The 6,905-nt window shown below is 38.7% G+C and overlaps 1 long non-coding RNA gene across 1 annotated transcript; it reads left to right on the plus strand.

Annotated features, from left to right (window-relative positions):
* The first annotated feature begins 2,923 nt into the window (after positions 1–2,923).
* Positions 2,924–5,467, plus strand: LOC117545294. Its single transcript, XR_004568813.1, has 2 exons — positions 2,924–3,417; positions 5,172–5,467. It is a non-coding gene; the product is annotated as an uncharacterized LOC117545294 (long non-coding RNA).
* The last annotated feature ends 1,438 nt before the right edge of the window (positions 5,468–6,905 follow it).

Consider the following 6,905-nt stretch of genomic DNA (forward strand, 5'->3'; position numbering starts at 1 on the left):
TGCCAATAAATATGATTTGTCCTTCTCAATATGGAGTGCCTAGCCTCATGTGAGTGGGACTGTGTGTCAAAACAAACAGAGTACTTTCAATTAGCATTTCACGAATGGCGGCTGCCGTGTGGCTTATTTTCAGCATGAGGACAAGACAAGATGGCAACTGATTTTCCAACCTTTGACCTGAAGAACAAAGGGATTTGAAAACACCTCGTGGCTCTCAGAGGGGAGTTTAAATAATGGCGGGGTGTAATCTTGTCAAGAAAATTGAACACAAAACAACACTGCAGTTTAAAATAACATTTCTATCTAGTTTACTATGAAAAAAATGGGCTTTATCTTATTGATATCATCACTTAAAGTTAGGAACCCTTACGCATAAGCTATAAACCTATCTACGTATTATTTGACTTTATAGTCCACTATTGGTCAACTGCTGCCATTTCGACACGCTAGGTGGGAGTATTATGGAAACTTATCAGCGACTATTAAATGACCGTCGTCAATTTAAGTAATGCTGTTGTAACTCCACATCTCGTATTCCACCCGCAATATCTTGGTTGAAACTAGAACAGTTATGACCACTGATAAAGCTTACACCTTAATCAAGCCTTTCCTCAAAAGGACTTTTTTAAAACAGTTCTCAACTGTTTTCGACTAGCACTGTCTTCAGTTACTCAACCCTAAGTTGATTCGCTATGCCTTGTTTGTTTTCAATTACTTGATCCCTAATCAATTCGCTATGTCCCACAGATCTTAACAATAATCGTTAAATGGACTTATATATCCTTACGTCATAGGCTAATTTAACTACTGACGTAACCAGAGACACCTACATGAAAACACAACAAGACACCTACCCAAAGTACAATGGCCTCACACATTTATATTTTAAAATACTACACACACACAAATTAATAGCATGCAGGGTTAGATATAAGAAAAAAAGGAAATTGGAACTCACCCTGATTGTGAAAATGCAACGCCATGTGTTATGGAATTCTTATTGTTATAAATTTGGTTGTTTTAACATTAAATACACAGCTATTTTCAGGATCCGCTGGCCTCCGTCCAACACAAACCTATTTTGTACTGCATAAACTATGAAGAATTTGATTTAACAGGTTTCCTCTTACCAAGTATTCGAGCTCGTTGTGTCGAACGGAAGCCGCGTCTCCGGAAAACAGCTGGTTGTGTACTCTTCTGTCCAACGAGAATCACGTCGCGGAGCACCAATTGTTAACTGTGATGGTTATTCTCGCGTCCAGGAAAGAGAAGCTTAAAAAGGAGACTAAATGGAGTCTCTGAGATGTTTTCAAATTGGTACTTTAATTAATAAAAGGCGCGGTACAGTCACAAACAGGATATTGTCCGACAGAAAAGCAGCTGTCTCTGGCCCTCGCTAGCAGAGAAAAGGGGCCGAACCGCTCAGGTGCTGCTCTTATATAGCTTCTGTAGGCTCCTCCCTGCGGGCCGGCCCTCCACATCTTAATGTCCGTTGTTACGTTAAACAGAGGATTCAGGCTTTGTACATTCAATATATACTTAAACACGACTCTTCTCCTCATATTGTCTTTCATCACTTTTCCTTTAACACATTCTAAACGTTGTAGTTAATATTCTAGAAAATACTTCACGGCTGGTTTGGTTTCTGGTCATTCCGGATGTTGTCACATCTTACCCACGTCTGTAAACAATAACTTTATTCAAAGAAACTATACCTTCATTTAATATTCAGCAATAATAATACTTCTATAGTTGCAGTGTTAAAATCAGTAGGTTTCGGTGTGCATCACTCCATGTCATTTCGCTACTAAATTAACCTCTATAAGAAATGGTAAACTAGCCACATGCTAACCGGAGATGACGGATTTTCAGAATAAAAGCTTAACTGGTTGTGCACAATAATTTTCTGGTTTTTCAGTATAAAACAGCATTTAAACTGAAGGTACATTTAAGGTACTTTATGCCATCAAAACATTGATTTTAATTTCTAACAGTAGCCTAAATACATTTGTTCCTGCTCAAGATTAGATTCAACTTTATTGTTATTGCACATATTGCAGGTACTGAGACAACGAAATGCAGTTTAGCTTCTAACCAGGTGCAACAAGCAGGGAAAAGAAATGTGCACAATACTACAGTAAACAATTAACACAGTCAATTATGTGGATTACACCACATTTATTTCGTTAAAAATAAACGAAATATGATTTTGTATGAATGATTAAATGTAGGGTGAATTGCCCTAATGTGGGACATTTTTGCATTTCAGACTTCGGGAATATATTGCGATATGAAGCCGATACAATAAATCAAAATCCAGTAGGCTACCATTCCGAAATCCCCAGTAATATTAGACACTAATAATACAGTAAACTATTAACACTGTACATATTATTGTTTGCCCGTGGGATTAGGATGATCGGTAGTGAGACCCGTGCTGCATTTTCCTCCGGTCGGATGTGATATAAAAACAAAGCGATTATTTTTGTTGTTGTAAACTCACGTGGATTAAATGTAGTGCATTCATTTCAACTCGCGAACATATGATACATTAAATGATCGTGAGGATGATGATTGAAAATCGTTTGTTTGAGCCTGGATGCATTTCCTGATCTAAAAACATAGCGATGGTTTTGTACTTACGCCAACGTGAATTAAACATTATTTTGTTAAATAAAAACATGGAGATGTTTAGTAAGTGATTACATGTCTCTTATTTAGCACAGAATATGATCCTATCCGTGACATATGGATCTTAACAAATATCCGCTATATCAGATACCTGTAGATCAGCTGTTTATTTCACATGGGTTCCAGTGTGGCAGCTTTTTAATCACGGCTCCCCCTGGTGGATCCATGATCCATTGCAGCTGGTTTCATTATAATTAAATGTATTTATCAAGGGGGCGTTTCAAATCCTGCGGGGGGGTTTTCCTTTTCAGCAGGGGCCCACCCAGTGCCGATCACGGACCCGCACGGGTAGGCGTCTGAAATGGAGCGCTACATCTGTATGTTGTATGATGTCCTTTTTATTTGCTGTTGTTTTCTGTTTTCATGTGTAACCGACTTTGCTGCAGGTGTCCCTTGACAAATAGATCGATGATCTCAATGGGATTCATCTGGTTAAATAAAGGTTTGAAATTAAATGACATTTGATGTTAGAAATATGAATATAGACTAACAATTATATTGTTTGTCTGTTGTCTGTAAACCTCCATGTCTCCTTAAATATCCTTGCGTTAGCGTCTCACGTGTTGTGCTCTCTTCTGACCATATTTGGAAGTACAACTTCCTACAGGTTCAACCTCCACTGGCCGCGGCCGCAGCTGGACCCTTCTCGTTGGCTTGTCATTCTGGCAAGACCCGCCAGACGAGCAGCAAATACTTTGGTTGTTCATCATTTCTCCTGTTTTGCAGGTCAGTTTTGTGTACATATTGTCACAAGTGTTATAAATATCCACGGTAATGTTGTGTCACGATGTCCTAGTGTTTGAAGTGGTGTTTGGACGTTGTTTATTGTCTTCAATGCAGCATAGGAGACTGCCTCGTGGTTGCTGTGTGCGAGTGTGTGTGTAATGGCGGTCGCTATTTTAATGTAGCATAACGGAGCTCTATGATCAAAGTGAATGCAAGTAAATGTAATTGTTTACAGCTCCTGTACATTTTGTACTTACATATTGAGGTCAGAGTTAATACATAAATGCTTGTTGGATGCTAATGCTAGTGTAACCCCGGTGTAATGTCCCCTCAGCAACAGACCACTCAGAGCTGGTGATTACTTCAGTTTATTCCATACATAGGCTACCTGCATTGCAATGGACACATACAATGGACACGTGAGCTGGGTTTCTCAACAGATCCTCACGCGGTATCTAAATCTCCTTTACAATCCAATAATCAACAACACAACAATGATCGTATAGTGGTAGTATAACAATGTGAAACATTAAACATAAACAAACTGGTGTACAAAACTCACATACCTGCATTGCAATGGACACATACAATGGACACGTGAGCTGGGTTCTGTTGGAGAGATAGCACCACGCTCACGTTAGCCTATTAGCTCAAATTAGCTATTGACGAACACATTAATAAATCATATAACACAAATAGCGAATCACACAAAAACATGTTGCTGTGAGCATTAAACGACTAACATTAAACTAAACAAACACAACAGAACGTTATTGTCCTAATAAAATAATAACATACATTTTGTCCACAGACATAATACAATAGCACCTTACTCTCAACAGATTCTCACGCGGTATGAGAACCTCCCACAATCCATTGCGGTAACAAAGCTACAGCAATGCAGGCACACGTTTGTAACACCAGATGGCGGAATTCTCCAATTTATCCTGGATTTTACACCAACCATTATAACTCTGTTACACTAGCACAGATTAGATAGATTCTGATGCTTTGCCTGGGAAGGTATTTAAAAGGGTGTGATTACAAAATCAATATCTGAATAGAGAAATTCTTATTTTAAGTCATGGTGTTTATTTCAAATATATTGAAGACATGAATATATATATACACATGTGTTCATATTGAAGACAGAAAAGGGCATTAACCTCTTAAGCCCGAGGGTCCCCCCAGTGGATCCCTCCCACCGAATTTTTTTTACGAGACTATGACCGTGTCTCAATTCAGGGTTTGTATCCTTCGGGGTACGCAGCATACGCGGCCGACGAGACCGCGTAGGCTGGACCGAGCGGCCTACGAAATGAGACGGTCTAGCCTACGGAGCACTTCGTATTTACGTCACGATACGCACTGTTCGGTTGCGTTGCTCCAGCAGCCTGCTAGCAAATTAGCTGAAAAGGATCCAGAAACTTTACTTTTAAATTTTTTGGAGATCACCGTCGGAGATTAAATAAAGAGAACCATGGCCAGGTAAATAAGATGAAGCTGTTCCTCTAGCCCCCAGTAATGTTACATTAGTAAGTTAACAAGTAAATTATATATAGCTGATGTAATTTAATCATATTATTTCATATATTTAAAATAAGTCTTAATTTTTCTGTACTAATAAAACAATATGTTTTTTAAATGAACAAAAGCATGTTGTATAGATTGATTGTTAGCAATATTAGTGTTCTAATCTTAATAGCTGTGATTATAACAGTTTATATTCTCCTTCTTCCCCTAACCCTGCCCAGATGATGTCCCACTGACACCTCCAGGTCCAGCAGCACCGTGCCCCCCCCCCCCCCCCGCTCTGCTGAAATACACAATTAAACATTTTCTATGACCTATTTTTTGTATTAATAAAATTAAACTGAAGACAGTTGAATGACCTAGAGATATCCTCTTATTCCACTGCTTATGTACACATGTTGGAAATAATCTTTAACACCTCAGTAAATGAAATAAACAATGTGTTTAACAATTAAAATGTAATATTGTATTTTCATCTAATCACAAAGTAGAGGTAAGAATATATCCATCCTCTCTCTGCAGCTTCATGTCTTCTATTATTATAACTTTCATCATTGAGACAGAGGAAATCAATCATGTTATTTAACATCACCAGCAGTAACACAAATATCAGTAAAAGTGTGTTTATGGAGTTGTTTATTTGTAGTGTATGTGCAGCAAGTATATAGAAGCAGCTGTTTGGGGAATCAGACAGACTCAAGCTATAATCGTTAGATATCTATTAAAAGAAAGGACACATACAAAATCAAATTCTGAAAGTAAGACACAAGTCTGTAGGACGGCATTAAGCAGAGGTCTGGGTGGAGGATGCTCCTGATCGCTGCTTTGCTTTCTCCAGCACCTCGGGGGTCCAGGTGGATGGCAGCTCTGTCCTGAGGATCTGCTGGGGTTAAGGGTCCTTCTCCAGCACCTCGGGGGTCCAGGTGGATGGCAGCTCTGTCCTGATGATCCGCTGTGCACTTTTCAGATTAGGGGTCCTTCTCCAGCAGATCCATTTATCCAGAATTGTCCTAATTACAGAGAAAAACAAGATAAAAAAAAAGTGAATGAATCATATTATACACAGGGTTGCAAAAGTATTTTTGCTAAATGTAACTAAGCATTTCAGACAAACAATCCTTAAGGGATCATTTAAAATGTAGTACTGTTCTGGTTTTTAAAAAACTAAAGAGAAGAAATGACACACCTGCATCCCTTTGACAGCACAAACTAACATCAAGCAAAAGGCTGCTGTCTATTTTTGATTGTCTTATTATTATGGGATCAGGATAAATTAAATACACTTTAACCTAAATAAAAGATGATCAAATCTGGTGGAAATATTTAAAATAGGCTTTTCTTTTAGCTCTACCTCAAAGCAGCATGACCTGAATAAAAAGGTTGTAATGTTGTCCCAAAGTTGAATAAACAGTAAAACATTGGAACATGTCAGAGAAATAAATAAAGCTAACAGCAGCTACATGTCAGGGTAGCATTTTATAAATCCCACCGTACTGTAGGCTATATCGGTCTAAATGTTTTCACTTTGGTCTATTTATGTAATATAAAGTATAACTTATCTATAACAGCCAAGATCTCTGTATGACTTTAATAAACTTCTGAATTGAATTAAAAAATAAGTGTAAACAACAGTGCCGTACGTCCAGCTAGCTAGTTAGCGTCACATATTTATCCGTATTATTTAACGAAAATGTACGTTGTAATGCCCCTTGGGTTTGACGTGTGTGACGTTAGTTAATTTAAAGTAAGTTCAAACCCAATACTCACATTTATAAGTAGGCTTGTTTGAGACAAGCAAGACCTGCGCAGACCTGCGGAGGCCTACCTGTGAGTACGGCTGTACTGAGGTGTTTTTCCTTCGGAGACGTCGCGAAGAGACGGAGCGGCTCCACCTGTTGCTGCATGCGATCTGCGATTTACGGAGGCCTGCTCGTCGCGAAGAGACGGAGCGGCTC

Source organism: Gymnodraco acuticeps, unplaced genomic scaffold, assembly GCF_902827175.1.
Source record: "Gymnodraco acuticeps unplaced genomic scaffold, fGymAcu1.1, whole genome shotgun sequence".
NCBI classification, from domain to species: domain Eukaryota; kingdom Metazoa; phylum Chordata; class Actinopteri; order Perciformes; family Bathydraconidae; genus Gymnodraco; species Gymnodraco acuticeps.